The sequence below is a fragment of the Petaurus breviceps genome, unplaced genomic scaffold (assembly GCF_028583685.1).
Source record: "Petaurus breviceps papuanus isolate PSGF00001 unplaced genomic scaffold, PetGlider_PUasm1.0 90881, whole genome shotgun sequence".
Classification (NCBI taxonomy): Eukaryota; Metazoa; Chordata; class Mammalia; order Diprotodontia; family Petauridae; genus Petaurus; species Petaurus breviceps.
Genome location: NW_027187369.1, coordinates 6,424,048 through 6,442,198, shown reverse-complemented (window position 1 = coordinate 6,442,198; position 18,151 = coordinate 6,424,048). Strand labels below are relative to the sequence as shown.

Genomic DNA, 18,151 nt, shown 5'->3' with positions numbered 1-18,151 from the left:
AAGAATCTGGCCAAATCTCCTCATTTTACAAATGAGGAAACTGAGACCCAAAGTGGCTGAAGCTCCAATCCCATCTCAAGCACTTACTAACTGTGTGACCCTGGGCAAGTCGCTTAACCTCTGTTTACTTCAGTTTCCTCATCTGGAAAACAAGGAAGTTCGACTGAATGACCTTAAAGGCCCCTTCTGTCTCTAAATCTATGATCGCATATGACTTACCCATAATCATGCAGCTAGTATCCAAGGATGGATTCAAACTCAGGTCTCTTGACTCCAGGCCTCTAGAGTGCTTTAAGGTGAAACAGGTAGGAAATGGCAGAGGCAATATTCAAACCTAGGCCCTTTGATTTCAAATTCAGCACTCATTCTACTTTATCATGTCCTGATGGAGAGGAAGGGGGCCTCTCTGAGCTCTGAGACCATGGCAACATAGGACTTGGAGCTGAAAGAGACCAGAGACACCATCTAGCCCTCCCTCTTTTTAGAGAGTAGGAAAAACCCATAGCAGAAGCATCAGACACACAGCCCTCAGGCTGACCCACAGCATTGCTGACTGAGCAGGAACCAGATGAAAATGTAATTGAGAAATTTTTGATAAAACAAATAAAAATACTATAGAACATAGATAATGTTAATCTGTGGTTTTCAAAGTCAACATGCAGCCAGTAGGGATCTTTCTATATGGTTTAGTGGCCCTCCTCTCTGATACCAGTAGTTTATAGGTTTCCCAGCACCCCTTGGGGAAGTGTGAAGGTTATTATTCCCATTTTACTGATAAGGAAACAGTCTCTAGAAGGGTAAGTGACTTAGCCACAGTCACACAGCAAGGAAGTATCAGGGTTAGGTAGGGCTCTGTCTCCCAAGCAGGTCTTTTTTCTACTCTACCTTAATGTTAATGACCTTCATTTATTCCATCAAGCATGTCTCCTCTAGTGTGTTATTTTGAGTTACTAGAAATAATCTAAAGGTACAGAGGTATTCTAGAACACCGTATTTTCATGAATTCAGTTGCCCTCTCTCCCCACCCCTGTTACTCTGAGTTAGAGAGATTGGCTTGTCTCAGATTATTTCTTTTTTACAATGCACACAACTTCAGCAGGAAGTTGCAGGGGCAGATCAGTCCCTTCCCCACATCATGAGAACCTTAGCAAGGAGCTACCTTCTTTGTTTGTCATCAACAGGACTTTTGCTTTGACTTGTGTCTCCAGTAGTGGGGATGGGCTCCCACTGAACCATCCCCACTCTCTCACCTCAGTGCCTTTTGAGACTGGGATTACAGATGAGGCCATGGCTGATACTAGGGTCCTCCTCTGCAGTTAACCAGCTATGTGATTTTGGATAAGTCATCCTTCTAGTCTGTACAATGATGAAGGTGGATTAGACACATTCCAAGGTCTAGTTTGGACAACTAGGTGGCACTACAGTGGATAGAGTTCCAGGCTTGGGACCAGGAAGACCTATGTTCAAATTTGGCCTCAGACACTTACTGTGTGACCCTGGGCAAGTCACTTTACCCTGTTTGCCTTAATTTCCTCCTATGTATAATGAACTGGAGAAGGAATGGCAAACCACTCCAGTATCTTTGCTAAGAAAACTCCAAATGGGGTCATGAAGAATTGGACATGACTGAAATGAGTAAATAACAACAGCAAAAAGGTTCAGTTAATTTATAAAATTCTATATTTCTATGACCAGTCTGGGGACAGTGGGGCCTAGCGGGTCCTTGTAGGGCCTGGGGCCCATATAGGCGGTATTGACTCTCCAACCATGGCAACATGTCTGCACAGGCAGGACCAGGCTCTGGACAGGGAAGCTAGATACCCACAAAAACAAGAACAATGTACCCAGCATGTTAAGGTTTACAAAATGACTTATGTTAAGTTGGAGCCTCACAATCACCCAAGAAGTAGGTTGTGCAGGTTTCATTATGCCCATTGGATAGCTGAGGAAACTGAGGCTTGGCAAGGAGTGACCCTGAGTGCTTGCACAGAATCATACAACCCAGGGCTTGGTGACTCTTGGTGCCCTACCCACTGCACCTCACTGCCTGTCTAGCATGGCCCATGTACTGCATCATGGTTACATGCATGTGAGTTTCATGAGTTCATAGGAATTGTCTAAGCTTGGTATCATGAGTTCATAGGAACTATCTAAGCTTGGTATCTCACCCAGAGCCTAGCACGAGGCTCAGGGCATATTTAGACCTTAATAAATCCTCTGGATTAAGGAGCATGATATCACCTCATAACTCTAGAATCAGAAGGGACCCCAGAAGCCATTTTTTTGCTTGTTTTTGGAGAGCAGTTGGGGTTAAGTGACTTGCCCAAGGTCACACAGCTAGTTTTTGTGTTAAGTGTCTGAGGCCGGATTTGAACTCAGGTCCTCCTGACTCCAGGGCCAGTGCTCTATTCACAGTGCCACCTAGCCAACCCTTTTTTTCCCCTGGAAGCCATTTAGTCCAATTCTCTCATTTTACATATGGGGAAACTGAGACCCAGGGAAATGGAGAGATCCAAGGTTACATACATAGTTGAGGATCAGAAGTGGGATTTGAACCAAAGGACTCTTCTCATTCTACCATACATCCTGCCATGGTTGTTACATGAATGGATGAATGAATGGGTAGGACGGCCTTGACCCTGGCTTAGAAATCCTTTTGCCTCATTGCAGATTTTCGTTAAGATGGACTCTGACTCCTTCTGAAGAGTAGGCTGGGGGAGGAGGAGGAGTCACTGCCTTAATGTAGCCTATTTCTAAACCTGGATCTCCAGATCATTGTAGCATGCTGCCCCCCTTGCCTCCACTGTACCCAGGATCTAAGGGAAGAATCATGGGCTTTGGCAGCACCTCCCTAAGCCCGGGGGCTTTTATGTACATCCTTGGTAACAGGCTGTCTGCTGTCCAAGAACCAGCCAGTGGATGAATTCTTCCAACTGATGCATGACCCATGAAACAGATCAGACCTCTCACGTTCAGGCTTTTCTCCCTGCAAGCCTGTGGGGCAACGAGTGCAAGGATTCTGGTCCCCATTTTACAGAGAAGGAAACAGGCTCAGAAAAGTTAAGACATTTGTCCAAGGTCACTCACACAACTCGTGAGTGGCCAAGTGGGGACTCAGACTCGGGTCTCCTGATGTCAAGTTCAATGTTCTTGCCATGATCTCTCCACTCCTCCTCCACTCCAGGAGGAAATTGAAGACTCAGAAGCCAGAATAACTCCCCAAGAGAGAATACAATAAAGACAAGGAAATGCTCCCTGAACAGATGGACTCAACCTTTCAGCCTCACTGGAGCAAGGAATTTGCTGACTTCTCAGGAATCAGCCTTTGGCAGAGGCTACATTCTGGACAAAGGGGAAATGATCTGATCGGGGGGTGTCAGCCAGGGTCGCTGGCAATTTAGTTAGGAAGGGGAGAGGCCAGGGAGGATGGGGTGGGGGGAAGGGGGAACAAGAGGCCCAGGCTTCTCCAGCACCACCAGGTGAAGAAGGCACGCACTTGAGGGATTTGGGGCTGGGTGGGGAAAATGATGGAATAGAGTCAGGACCTTTGGATGGAGCTGGGGCTGGGGGCTGGGGGAAACCTAGCAGCAGCCATCTGGCCAACAGAAGGGCTCAATGAATGCCCTTTTAAGTCTGCATCTGGGGCCCCAAAGCTGCTCAAGGTAGGGTCAGTTTCAAAGCTTCTCTCACCTCTCCAGGACACCAGGCTGCTTCTTTCAGTACTTACAATGGTGACCCCAGTAAGGCGGACATTCACAGCCTAGGCAGCCAATCCCAGTTTTGACACAAGCTGTGTGACTTTCACCAAGTTACCCCCTCTGTGAGCCTCACTTTCCTCCTCTGTGAAGTGGGAAGAATACCACCAACACTGTCTCCCTCCCAAAGTGACTGTGTGTGAGGAATGCTTTGTAAAACATGAAGTGCTAGAGAAAAAGGCCCCCCTCAGGAGTATTAAGACAGGCAGCGGGGGCATAATGGATATAGTGCTGGCCTTGAAGTCAGAAGACCTTATGGGTTTTAGTCCTACCTCAGATCCTATTTATGTTTCTCTGGCCAAGTCACTCCCCCTCCACGGGCCTCAGTTTCCTCCTCTGTAAAATGAGAGGATAGGGCTTGATGATGCCTGAGGACCTTTCCAGCCTTGGGGAAACCTTTCACCTTAAAACTCAGAAAAACAAATTCCCCCAAACCTGACAGTGAGTTAAGAGTTTGGGGCATGGAGTGGGGGGATGGAGAAGCTGGGAAAGAAATTGGAAACTATTGTGAGTCTCTGTCTGTAACGGTTTCCAGAACAGACCATCCCATAACCCTCCAAAGCATTCAATTTAAAGCAGCAAATCCCTCCCCTTTCCAGCCAAGCCTCCAACCCCCAGCTGGCTGGCTTCGGTCTGAACAGCAGCGGCAGCTCCCGAGAAATCCTCTGGCTGAGGGATCGGCTGACAGTGGGCACAAAGAAGCAGGTTCTCCTGGGTGGCAAGAGACTGGGTTCTGGGCTCTGTTTTCCTACGTGCTATATTTCTTCAAGCTAGTTTTCCCCTTCTCTAAGGGCCCTCCCTTCCAGCTCTGACGTCATATGATCCTTCCAAGGGGCAGGAATCCTGACTTAACCTCTGGCCTTCCTAGTGCCCAGGCCCTAGTTCTGACCTCAGGGTGCTTAGGGGGCCCCATAAGTCCTTACATTTCTACAGTGGTCAAAATGCTTATTCCTACAAGAGCTCCTTTAGGCAGGTAGTATAAGCGTCATGGACCCCAAGGAGGGAGGAAGAAACCAAAGGTGAGAGAGACAAAGTGATTTCATCTGCTGCTAGTTCAGAGCTGTTATTCAAAGCCAGGTCACCCAAATCTCAGGCCCTGAGCAATTTCTCCACGGCTCTCTCTCTCGGTTTGGAACCCTCCCTCCCTGGTCCAGTGCCCTGCACTGTCCTAAGCTTCATCCCCTTACCATTGTCCCTGCCCTAATCCCTTCTTTTTTTTTCTTTTTGGAGGGCAGTTGGGGTTAAGTGACTTGCCCAAGGTCACAGGGCTAGTTTTTGTGTTAAGTGTCTGAGACTGGATTTGAACTCAGGTCCTCCTGACTCCAGTGCTGATGCTCTATTCACTGTGCCACCCTTCTGTCTAGGGCTCACTCCTTCACCAAACCTGCATCTTATTTCCATCAAACTCTGTATCTTCTAAAATGGAACCCAGCAAACCAGGGCAACAAAATTCATAGGATCGTTGGTGTCAAGCTGGGAGGATCCTCAGAGACCATCTAGGACAGGGATTCAGAACCGGGGGTAGGTGAACTTGCTTTCTTTAATATTTTAACCACTGTATTTCAATATCCAGTTATCCCTTCCATGTCGAGGGGGTTAGGGGCTCAGTGTCCCTGTGATCTAGAAAATCTGTGTAAAATTTTTTGGCCCTCCCTTCAGACCAGAAAAGTCTGGATTATTATTGTATTAAAAGATAAAATATGTTGATTCTATACAATACTATATATATTTTATGCATTTCTGAGTTTCTAAACTTTTCCCATGTTGTCTGCTGGCCTGTGCATGTCGTCTGTGGCTTCTGCAAAACTCCTCAAAAGTTCCCATTTAATTTCTTATGCTGATCTGAGATATATTGAAACCGAGATGGAGAAAGTCAAGATGTGGAAGAGGTAACTGTAATTGGTTTTCCATATAATCCCATGTATTTTATTTTATGCCTTTAAAAGCTTTATTCTGAGAAGGGGTCCATGGGCTTCACTAGATACTGCCCAAGGGGTCCATGACACTACAAAGGCCTTGAACCCCTGATGTCGTCCAATCCCCTCATTTTACAGATGAAGAAACAAGCCCAGAAAAGTGAAGTGATTTGCCTAAGGTCACACAGGTAGTAAGTAGCTAGGATTTGAACCCAGGGCTTCTGTATCCAATCAGTCCTCCTCATCCTCCATCCCCTCCCATGTCCTCCATCCCCTCCCATGCTGTGCTGCCTCTGCTGATGTATTCAAAGGAGATTGCTAAAAGGCATCCCTTCCTTCCCAGGTAATTATTTAAAAGAATTCTATTTGAAAGTTGGCCTTCTAGAGACAATACCTTCTTTTGTTTTGCCTAACCCAAAAGAGGGATGCTGAGGGTACTTTTAGGTCAAGTAAGAAGAGAAAATGTTGCTGAAACAAGTTGCTGGAAGAGAGATTTGGGGACAGACAGGGTTCTCAATTCATACTATATAAGCTAGCTACCCACTGTGCCTGAGTGTGCAACCTTCCCTCCCCCAAGCACAGTACAAGTCAAACTTTTTCCAGAAAAGACCCAAATCCAACACAATTATCTTGTGACAGTCATTTAATGGCAGGGTCACACAAATACTACAGTTGTTTAGCCTTGGAATACAGTCTAGAAATGCTTTCAGGGGCTAACGTGTTCTTGGTCTGCACTGAGAGAGGCCTCAGTGTCCTGGCTACAGAGGTGATGACTCCACTCTCAGAGGCCTGATGAAGCCATCTGGAGGGTTATAGCTAGGTCCCAGCACTGCAGTTCAAGAAGGACATCTATCAGATGGAAATTCCTCTGGTAGGGCAGCAGGATGGTTAATGACCTCCAATTCATTCCACATGTGGATCTAGGAAAGAGGAAGAAAGGCAGGAGAGTGGTGAGAAGTCAGTTTAGTTTCTTATAGTGTGGGCTGCCTCGGATACCCTCTGGAAGTCTGGCTGTCAGTGACCACTTTTGTGCCTTAATATCTATTCTCAAAGAAGGCAAAGGTTAGTTTCTGGAACCTGTTCAAGCTGGAAGGGTCCCAGAGGCCACCGAGCTCAACTCTACCGTTTGAATTCATGTGTTTTTCCCCCCAACCCTCCCCTTTTATAGAAGAGGACAACAGAAGAAGGGACTTGCCCTGGGGACACCAATGTGGGACAATGTGAGATCACAGGCCACCATGGCGGTGGGAAATCCCAACAGGGGAGCTCACCCTAACCTTACTGACTTCACAATTTTGTCTGATACAATCCCTCCACTGTGGCCTTACTGCCAAGCCTGAGTCCTAGGACTATTAAAAAAAGAAAAGGAAGGGGTGGGGGTTTGGGGGAAAGAAAGAAAACACAAAGGCATAATAGAAATGGAAACAGTTGAGAAACCCCAAAGGAGAAGCAAACCTCAACTGGGTTATTTTGAAGGCTACGGCAGCAGCAGCCTCTGTCTGGGGTCGATACTGGTCTCTGGGCTGGCCAGCCATGCCCTGTGGCCTGGCCCTTCTCCAGCCCATCTCCTCCTCTCACCCCTAGAGCTTAGGAAGCTGGGCCAGGGCTTCCCTCAGCAGCTAACCACAGTTCAGGGGGGAGGCCCAGCGAACAGAAGTGGGAATTGGGGAGGGAGATTGAAGAAGCCTGGGACAGAAGAAGCAGTGTGGTCCAGACAGTGGAAAAATACCAGGCTTAGGGGCAGGAGGCCCATGTTGGAATCTGGCCTCAGCCAACATACGCCTCTATGTAACCTTGCACCACTCACTTCATTTCTTCACTTTCCTGGGCCTTGGGGTTGGATTAGATGATCTCTAAGACCTTTTCTTCTGACATCCTATGATCATGGGGGAAAGGCAGAAATCCGATAGTGGGTGGCGGTTGGGGGTGGCGAGAGGAAGAGGATCCATGGGATGTTGGGCAAACCTTGCCTGATCCTACCTCCGTGAAGCTTCTCATGACTACTCTAGCCTCACCCTGCACTACAGATGCCATAACCTTTCAGCTCAACACTGAGTATTATGCTATAGTCCCTGATAATTCTGTCATGTAGCACTCTAAGGTTTGCAGAGAATTTTAAGCCACCTGTGAGGGGAGGTGCTATTACTTCCCCGATAGAATGAGTGCTGAGGAATAAGTTGATTCATTGTACTGACAAGGACAGGGAGGCCCAGAGCTATATAAATGTTACATACCATTATGGGTGCTGTTAAGTAAGGCGGAATTCAAACCTAGGTCTTTCTATTATGCTCTCCCAAGTCTCTTGCTTGACCAGCTGGGCCATAAACTCCTCCAGAGGGAATGTAGATGGTTTTACCTAAGGCCAGCTCCACTGCTGACAGACGCACACCTCTAAAGTCCGGGACCTCAGAAGGCCCTCTGGTAGGTAAGGGACCCCCGTAGTCAGACACCACGATATACGAAGGGCTCCAGGGATTTACAGACCAGGCAAGCAAAGCACTGAGCTGAATGGAAAGATCTGGAGAATTTCTCTCAGTAGCAATCCCCCTGGTACCCCCCAAAGCAGGATCTGATTCCCCAAGGTTTAATCTGTATGTAATGTCTCGGGCACATGGTTTGGGTGTCAAATAAGAGATGTGTGGGTCTGGCTTGGGAATTCAAACATGCTCCAATTTGGAGGACGTGAGGAATTGGACAAGTGTTCTTGGCTCTGGAGATACCCAAGGCTTGACCAGCCTGGTCTGGAGTCATCGCTTTCCAATGGCAGGACAAGGAACTTGTCTACCTCAGTGAGTGTTCCATCCTGCCATTTCCTGGCCTGCTTGAGACCCCAGTGCCCTGGGTGGCCATCCCAATGTTTGTCCCAATCAAGTGTACATTGGACTAGCACTCAGAGGGTCTGGGTTCAAAGTCCATCTCTGATGCTTACTATGTGTGGTCTTGGGTTAAGTGCCTTCAGCTTCCTGGGCCTCAGTTTCCTTATCTCATTTCTCTTCCAGCTCTGAATCGTCTGATCTTGGAAAAAAAAGGCAGGCCCTGAAATGTGTTTGTGTGAGGGGAGGGGGAAGAGGGGAGCAGAGCCTTGAGTCATGTTCATGGCCTGTGCAGGTGGTGGAAAGGCTAATTATAGACCACAAAGGGAGGATGCCGCCACTTCCCTCCTTGTCCCTCTCCGGCCACTTGGAGGCCGACCTGGAAATTGGCCTCCTCCCCTCTGCCTTCTAGGAAACCCCAGCCCCACCAACAGCCCAGGCCCCCCTTCCCCCTTCTCTGGCTGGGCTTCTTCCCAATTTTTGTCCTGTTTACCATGGTGCTTATTTGTTTTGGGGGATGAGGAGAGGCAGGTGCCCGGGGATGGGGGGAAAAGGGGCAGGGCAGATTTTCCAAGGGAGCTCAAGAGAGTTTGAATTTCCATCAGGATCAGAGAGGTGTTTTTTTGTTGCTGTTGTTTGTTTTGGGAGGCGACAAGGCAATTAGAGTTAAGTGACTTGCCCAAGGTCACACAGCTAGTTAAGTGTTAAGTGTCTGAGTTCACATTTGAACTCAGGTCCTCCTGACTCCAGGGCCCATGCTCTATTCACTGTGCCATCTAGTTGCCCCGAGGTGGTTTTTTTAAAGAACTGATTTCCTGGGTCCAAGCTTCTAATGAGGGTCCTTTCTACACGTAGCTGGACTGGTGGTCCTCAGAGACAGGGTCCATCCCATTGACATATGGGCTATACCAGAACTGGGGCTCAGCACTGGCACCCACATTCTGTTGCCTACTTACAGCTGCAATGCCTCTTCATTGCCTTGTGGGTTGTCTGAGATCCCAGTGATTCCTGATATACAGCCTCATGAGAATACTGGCGCCCCCCCCACCCATTCCCCAAGGGCAGTTAGAGAGTCAAGCAGCAGGCTTGATTACCCTCTAGTAGGTCCGGATATTCATGGACCTATATAGCCTTCCAGACTTCTAGTACTACCCTGGGTGGGCTTTCCCCCTCTTCCCTTCTCCCCCCTCCCCAAGGGCATCTCCCTACACTCACACATCCACAAGAGGAAAGTAAGTAGTAAGAAAGACGCTTCTCCCCCCTCCCCAAGACTAATAGTACCAGTGGTTGTTGAGGTCTAGATTTGTTCCTCTGTACCATGGCTCTGTCCTTGACTGGTCCTCACCTCTGATTCCTGCTTGGTCCAAATGACTTGATCCCAAAGTCCCCCTGTCGTTCTCTCACCAACGTTCTCCAACTATCAGCTTGTTGTCCTGCAGTCCCAAGATTGCAGTTTGGGCAAGGGTCATATAGCTCCCTCCAAGGCACAGAGGGGCAGAACTCTCTCCAGGGACTCTCCCCCCAAAGATATAGCTGAGAGATTTGAACTCAGTAATCAACAATGTGGTATCAAAGGCTCTGTGCCATGCCTATTAATGCCCTATTAAGGAGACAAGTCAGTCAGTGCCCTCATTGTCCACACAGAAACCTCATCAGTGGGCATCAAGGACCCAGGACACAATGCCTGGCCATCTCCCACTACATGTCTATTTCATCATACCTTAGGGCTGAAGTTTGTTGGATGGAAGCAGCTGCCATTACTTGTTGCTGGTATGGCATCCCCAGTATGTCTTTCAATCTTGTGGCCCACTCTGGCTGATGATTTTAGAACAATAGTCCCTATGTAGAAAGGGAGGAAAAGGCTGAAATTTGACCGTCTGGGTAAAGTCTTCCTGGATCTACCTTGGGGAAGGGTTGACTGTTTTCCCTGATGACTACTTTTTGATCTGAAAAGGTTAAAAGTTATGTAGCTCAACTCTCATTTTTCAGGTGAAGCAGCTTGGCTTCAGAGCAGAGAAATCTTTCCTAGGGCATATGCCTAGTAAATATCAGGGCTAGGATTCGAACACAGATTTTTGGACTAGGTTTGGTACTCTTTCCACTCTGGCTCCCAGTGCTGACCACTAGCAGCCAATCTCCAGGTCAGGCACTTTGGGAATGTCAGCAACAGTTTCTGACCTGATAGCCACTTTATCATAGTATTTAGAGCTAGACATGGCCCAAGACCGCATATGGTTCAACTTAAATAGCTAACAGATCACATTTAGACTGTACTTTAAGGTTTACAGAGCATTTTACATGTTCTCTCATTTGATCTTCCACCCACTCTTGTATTTGAGCAGGGGCCTAACTGTGGGGCTGGCTTGTCAGCCAGGGATGGAAGAGAGCAAAGTTCACTGGCCCCACTAGGGGATGGGGGCTGTGCCCTTGGCCTCATTAGCAGGCTGGCCCGAGCATCTAAGCTAAGGGCCCTGGAGATATATAGGCTGCTTCTGCCAGTAGCTTCACTGAGGAAAAGTCCCCCAACCTGGAGGACACCAATGAATGTTTTCACAAATCAGCCAAGACTAAAGCTAGCATGTTGTAGGGGCTTGGGATGGTTCAAAGAAAAGGTCAGGAAATAAGCAAATGAAATCTAGCCTAGACCAAGGCCAGCTAACCTCATATGTGCATGGCCCAGATCGTTAGGAAGCAGGGGGCCTGTGGGAGGGAGGAGAGTCCAGGGACACAGAGAGACAGGAGTGGGCAGCTAATTAGTAGGGATTGTGGCACGGGTTTGAAGAAGGAAACCACTTGGGGGCTGGCAACCAGGCGACAGGGGCTCCACGTGCTGAGAGCCTGCCCTCCCTCCCACAGAGGAACATGATCCGCTAAGTGACACCAGGAACAGGCTGGAGAGGGCCAGAGGTCCTGGATTTGAATCCTGGCTCTGTCACTTCCAGGCTTGGGCCCATCTCCGGGCCTTGGAACTCCCTCTCTGCTTATACATGGGGTCTACATCTCACAGAGACCTCTGCTCTAGCCCTATGGACAAAGCCTTGACAACCAGTCTCTTGGTGGTGTTTTGCTTAATTGTGTGGAGTTTTGCTCTGTGGTTTTGCTTTTGTGTTTGGGGTTCCTGCTTCATTTGCTTAGACTCTCTGTCTCTGGTTCTTGGACATTTATAGCTGTTCAAACAAAATTTTAACAGAAAAAAAAGACCTTTTAATAAAACAACCCATGAGCGAGGTGGATTGGATAGTCTGGCCAGGCCCCTTCTCAACCATGAGTCCTGTGATCTGATCGCAGATAGCTTCACACAGAGCCAACCTTCTGAGCCCCCAGAGTGGTTAGCAAAATCTGCCCAGAGGAGTGATACCAATTTGGGCTCGGTTAGGGCAGAACTGGGGGGTAATTGATAACCTACTGACCACACAGATAGAAACCAGTTTCTGCTGAGCCAGTTTTCTTTCTTTAATGGCTCCCCTCTTTTCCTCCCTCCTGAGTCAACCCGCCATCTGCCTTGGCCCTCATTCCCCTGCTTCAACTTTTTCCTCTCCCCTGAAAGGAAAGCTCCCAACTCCAGTTGTCCAGGGCCTCAGTGGCCTGTTCTGCCTGGGCTCAGGGCCAGCCAGGAGTTAGGTGTGCTGGGGGTGGGGGAGGGGAGCCAGCAGACTGTAACTAAGTCAATGCTGGTTTTCCCCTCAAAAATGACATGCTTATTTACAAGAAGAGCAGCGAGGGCTCCAGCATATCTAACAAACAGAAGGGAAGCTGCCCGAGCGGGCTGGTTAACCCTGAGTTACAGTGGCACACAAGGGGACCCATGAGATGGAGGACCCAGTCAGCCAGCATGTGTTCTAGAGGCCTAACAAGGATGGGTTTCGGATCCATCATGGTCCCAGGGAGCTCCCTCCACTGAGAAGGTCTGAAGGGGGTGCAGCCTGTGACCTTAGGCAAGCCACTTCTATTTTCTGGGGCCCACTAACTTCATCTATAAAATAGAGATAATACCTGTGCTCCCTCCCTCAAAGAGTAGTTGTGGGGCCCAAACAAGAACTAGTAGATGAAAGGTGAACACACTGGAATGTTACACATAAAGGGACAAAGTAGTTCAGCAGAAAGATTTAGTGCCAAATGCCTCGGGTTCGAATCCTGCCTTTGTCATTTTGGCTTGGGCAAGCCCCTTTCCTTCCCTGGGCCTGTTTCCTTCTCTTTAAAATGAGGGGGTTGGACTCGGTGATGCTTCCAGCTCGAAATCTATGATCATATATTTATTATTATTCACAATGAGAAATTTGATATGAAAACACTGGACCTTAGTCCTCTTCCAGTCCCAGAGCCCTGGGATAACTAGGGTTAGCCCACCCACCAGCTCTATGTCTAGGAATTCCATGAACCCCATCCTGGCTCCCAACAGCCCACTCCACATTTTCGACCCTTTGTGGCATTCTTATTTGCAAAGAATGGCCGTTATCTGCTCAGGCTACCATCTAGGACCATCCAGCCCCCAGCCCCCACAGTCTCCCATAGGTGCAACCCCTCTGGGGGGTTGCCTCAGATGTTCCCTGATTGAGTCAGAATCTGTCAATCAGAGATAATCATCACAGGCTTGGACTCAGAGGGGTGCTTTTCCCTTACTCTTCTACTGTCTTCAGGGCAGTTCCCTTCCCTCCAGTGCCTAAGTAAGAGGCCCTACCAGAGGGGCCCCAACTAACCAGGAAGCCAGCTTTTTCAGGGATAGACAGCTTACCTCCAGTTTCCCTTTGACTGCTTTCTATTCTCTCCCATGGGGTGGTCACCTGAAACAGAAAGGTAGCTCATTCAAATCTCTGCTTCTTCCAAAGTCTGATTTCTTTCAGGCTTAGGGATTCATTTCTCTTTGGGCTCATGGTCTGGCTTATCAAATTTCCAGGACCTCAGGAGTCTTTTAGATCCACTTCCTAATTTGACAGAAGTGGAAATTGAGGCGCAGAAAAGGGAAGAAACCAAACCAAGGTCACATAGGTAAGAAATGGCTAAACCTGATGGGATTTGAAATCACCTGGGTCTAAGTTCTGGCTCTGCTATTTGCTATCTGTATGACTTTGGTCAAGTCATTCTACTCCTCTGGGGCTTGGTTTCCTCCTCTGTAAAATAAGGGAGTGGGACTTGACTGCTAAGAACCCTGACAACTCTAAAATCTTCCCATCGGAGAAGATGAATAGGGTTTATCACAAAGTGGCCATTTTGCTATTATTCACCTGTGTGCCTTGGCTAGAAGGTAAAGGATTAGGGGGTAGTGTCAAGGCAATTGGGTTAGAGTTGATAGGAACTCTGGGGATCATTGAATCCAATGCCCTCCTTTTACCAGGGAAATGAAGTGACAACTAGTGTTGGGAGTGGGATTCGAAACCCAAATCTTCCCGAGTCACTGCCTCTCTATTCAGTGATGTGATGTCATAGTAGTCAGTGAGGGAGTACTTGAGAGCAGGCTTTCTTAAACTTTTTTCACTTGTGACCCCTTCAGCACTTCCTAACCTGTGGGTTGTGACAGTTTAAGAAGTGCTTCTAGAATATCTCAGAACATTCTAGGGGGTTGAAATTGCTCTTGGGCATGATAGGAAAGTTCCCTTCAGCCCTGTCACCCTGAGTGGAAGAATAAAGTGACCCCCGGTATGTTTTTTGAGGGTCTCAGCTAGGGAGTATTTCATGGCCAACAGAGAAGCTGTTGGGGAGCCCCTTATGCAGTCACATGATGGGGAGGAACAGGCTGATCTGAGATGCCATCCAGCTCTAACACTGTTATTCAGTCCAGGCAGGCTGCTTATTGTTTGGATGGCACCCCTCATCACTTAATATGTCCCAGCCCCACAAAGGATGCATGCCACTCTCACACAATAGACAGCATCTGGGCCAAAAAAGGACAAAATCCCACTCCAGGGGAGCTCTGAGCTGTGTCTGCAACCCAGGAGCATGACTAAGGGAGAGCTGGGTGGTAGCAACAGCCAAGGCCAATGGTGGGGGCCCAGCCCTGTATCGCTGGGTGTTACCAGACCCTTGATGTCTGAATGATTCCACATGCTTCATCCTGCTCCAGCCCAGAGATCTCCCAGCTACTAAGGGCCTTCCTGGGGGGCTGGAGCAGGGGGGAGGAGGAAGGGGGGTTGAAAGAAGAGATGGTTTCAGTCTTTGCCTTGGGATCGCACTTTTTGTACCTGATCTTAGAAGCAGGGAAGGCAGCCTGCATGTTCCTCACCAGAGTGAGCCCCAGGTAGATTCTCATCAGAGCCAGAACTCTAGCTAGCAGTCTTAATTCTGAGGTACAAGTGCAGAAAACAGTCAACAAGACAGTGGAGACAAGCAGGGAGGAGAAGACCCTGGGATCCAAGGCCTTGTAACAGGTTAGGGGTAGATCGGGGTGGGAGAAGCAGGGAGGAACACTGGGAAGCTGTTAGGGAGGGGGCAGGGCAGGGGTGGCAAGGCAGGACAAGAGCTCAAAGTCCTATGAGCCAAAGGAATGGGGAGCCACTGAAGGTCTTCAGTCAGGTATGATGAAATGAGTACCTACAGAGAAGTGTCAGATTGAAGACGGAGACTTGGGGAGTCTTTATGCCTGCTTGGCAATCCAGAAAGTGAGATGATGGGTGACCTTCAAAGGAAACACAAGGAGAAAAGAGTCAGCCTGGCTTGACTTGGTCCACACTGCCAGGAGTAGCCCAGCCCAAATGAACCCACTAGGACCCAACCCAGCTCTGCCCTGCCTACCACAGCCTAGCTTAGCCCAGTCTAACTCTGTATTCCAAGATATCAGAACCAAGGTGTCAACCAAACAGCAAACCCTTGGGAAAGCTGTTCAGAGATAACCCCTCATTGGTTCACTCATGTCAGGTGATCCCAGGTTCTGTTCTAGAATCTTCACTGTGGAAAATTCTAAACATGTAGTAGCTCACTGTCCAGGAATAAGTGGGCTCCCCAGAGCTAGGAAGACCCCAGGAGCCTAGTAAATTGAGGCAGCCAAGGTGGACTTGGCATTAGAAGAGACCAGAGTTCAGCTTCTGGCTGTGGTACTAATCTCAGTCTCAGTTTTCTGCAATTTAAAATTCACCTACCTCACAAAAACATGAGATCATGTATGTAAAACAGTTTATAACCAGAAAATTCTAGATTGATTATAGCTACTATTATTAATATAGCTAATCAGACCAGGGAGAGACCTTAGGACGTAGAACAGAAGATGCCAGGGCTGGAGAGACCTTAAACCAGGGTTCTTAACCTGTGGTCTGTGAGCTTTTTTCTTAATAAAAATATCTTGATAACTGTGTCTCAATAAAATTAGTTTTCTTTGTAATCCTATAGACAACCCTTTATCCATTTAAAAACCTAATTTGAAGAAGGGGACCATAGACTTCACCAGACTGACTGCTCAAAGGGTTCAGGACACCCGATTTTAAGAACCCCTGTATTAGAGCATAGAAAGGGATCGTAGGCAAGGCAACATAGAATGTCTAAGATAGACCCCAGATACCATAGGATCACACATTGGAAGCCAAAAGGACCTCAGGAACTGTCTAGTTCAATCCCCTCATTTTACAGATGAAGAAACTAAGTCTCAGAGAGGGGAAAAGACTTTTCCCATAGTCACACAGGAGTCAGTGACACCATCAGGATTCCAACTTAGGTTCTGCAGCTCCAAATTCAGCAAGGTCATCTCATGCAACCTCTTCATTTTACAGAAGAGGAAACTGAGGGCTAGAGAGAAGAAGGAACTTACCCAAAGTCAAACCAAAGTTGGCGACCAATCGCCACTTACCGATGGCTTGGAATTCCAGTCTTCCCAAGGATACCAGTCTGCATGATATGGAAGCTTCATCTTCAGGGAATGAAGGGGTCGTCTGGATAGCAACAGGAGCCCCAAGCTTTCTGGGACAGTCTCAGTTGGCTGTTTCTTCCCGTTCCTAGAGGACTCCAGGCTAGACAACTTCAGCTGGCCGCTGGAATCTGCTCTTCTCCCCTCCAGCAGCCTGTGGCTGAGGCCTCCCCCAATAGCCAAATTGCAGGCAAGGGTGTGTCTGAGCAGACCTCAGGCAGACTGACTGTGTCTTTTCTTCCCTGTGTCTGGCAGGGGCTCCCAGCTATTTCCAATTGCAAAAGTTGGCCAGGGGGAGAAGGAAGAGAAGGAGGAGGAGGAGGAGGAGGAGCAATGGATGAGAAGAGCTTTTTGGAGCTCAGCTTGCTGCCTCTGCCCAGGCAAAACTCCCCAGAGCCTGACCCCAGCAAAAAAACACCTCTTCCCCCCTCTTCCCTCAATCCTCCCTTTGTGGGCCCCCTCCTCCTCCCAATGCAGACACAGGTCAGAGGATCATGGGATATCTGAGCTGGAAGGAATCTTGAAGTTTGTCTAATCCAACCCCCTTGGTCTAGGGATAAGGAAACTGAGGTACAGAGAAGGAGGCTGTGTTTTGTAAGGCAAGGGAATGATGATTCTGCAGTCGGGGACCCAGGTTCAAACTCTAACTCTGATGCTTACTACCTGTATGACCCTGGACAAGTCGCTTCCCCTCTGTGGGCCTCAGTTTCCTCCACTGTAAAATGAGGGGCTTGGACTTTATGGCCTCTGAGTTTTCTTCCAGCTCTGGAGCTAGGATCCTATGATTCCAAGTCATTCCTACTCTGGGCCTCAGTTTCCTCATCTGTAAAATGAGAAGATTGGGCTAGATGGTCTCTGAGGGCCCTTCCAGCTCTAGATCTAGGATCTCATGATTGAAGGAAGTGACTCGTCTAAGGTCACACATAAGGTCATAGCACTAAAACTAGAAAGGACTCTGGAGACCATCTTGTTCAACCCCCTCATTTTATAGGTGAGGAAACTAGGATCCAAAGAAGGGAAGAGACTTGTTCAAAGTCACACTGCCAGTATGTAACAGCCAGGATGGGAATCTGGGTCTTCTGACTCCTGCTCTAGTGATCTTTCCATGGTAGCTCCTCTCCTCTCCTTTCCCTATTGTCACCTCTCCACTTCAGGTCTTTCTCTTGTATTCAATTTCCATTCATTCAACAACTATTTCTATTCCTGGGGCCAAGGCCCTGGAGGCACCTCACAGGATCCCAGAATCTCAGAGATGGAAGAGTTCCCATAGACCATTGAGTCCAATCAGTACCTCATGGGGATCTCCTCTACAACGATCTCTTCTAAGTCACCATCCAGGGCCCACTGGAAGGCCTCAAGTGAGCAGAACTCACTCCCTCCTGAGGCCACCCATTCCATTTCTGGGCAACTCTCATTATTACCAACTTTTTACTTCATGGAACCCAAATCTGCCTCCTTGTCACCCTCATCTCTTGCTCCAAATCCTGCTGACCTCCCCCAGCCTAAGGGAACAAGTCTAATCCTTCTTTTGCATGTGTATTCCAAATACTTTAAGAGTGCTGTCATGTCCCCTCAGAGACTTCTCCAGGCTCCACATGCCCAGTGCCTTTAAGTGATCCTCATCTGTTATGGTCTTAAGGCCCTTCATCATCTTGGCTGCCCTTCTGTGGGCATCCTCCAGCTAACCAATAGCTTCTCTGAAATGTGGTGCCCAAACCTGAACACATCCCTTTAGATGAGGCCTGAGTGAGGCAGAGGACAGGGGTGTTATCTCTCGCCTTCCCAAGTTCTGTACACTATGAATCTCTTAATGAAGCCCAAGATTACATCAGCTTTTTT

The 18,151-nt window shown here is 48.3% G+C and overlaps 1 long non-coding RNA gene across 1 annotated transcript; it reads right to left on the bottom strand.

Annotated features, from left to right (window-relative positions):
* Positions 1-6,296: 6,296 nt before the first annotated feature.
* Positions 6,297-16,607, bottom strand: LOC138150646 (uncharacterized). Its single transcript, XR_011165607.1, has 5 exons — positions 16,256-16,607; positions 15,014-15,094; positions 13,217-13,265; positions 10,205-10,323; positions 6,297-6,591 (listed from the first exon to the last, which is right to left on the bottom strand). It is a non-coding gene; the product is annotated as an uncharacterized lncRNA (long non-coding RNA).
* Positions 16,608-18,151: the final 1,544 nt, after the last annotated feature.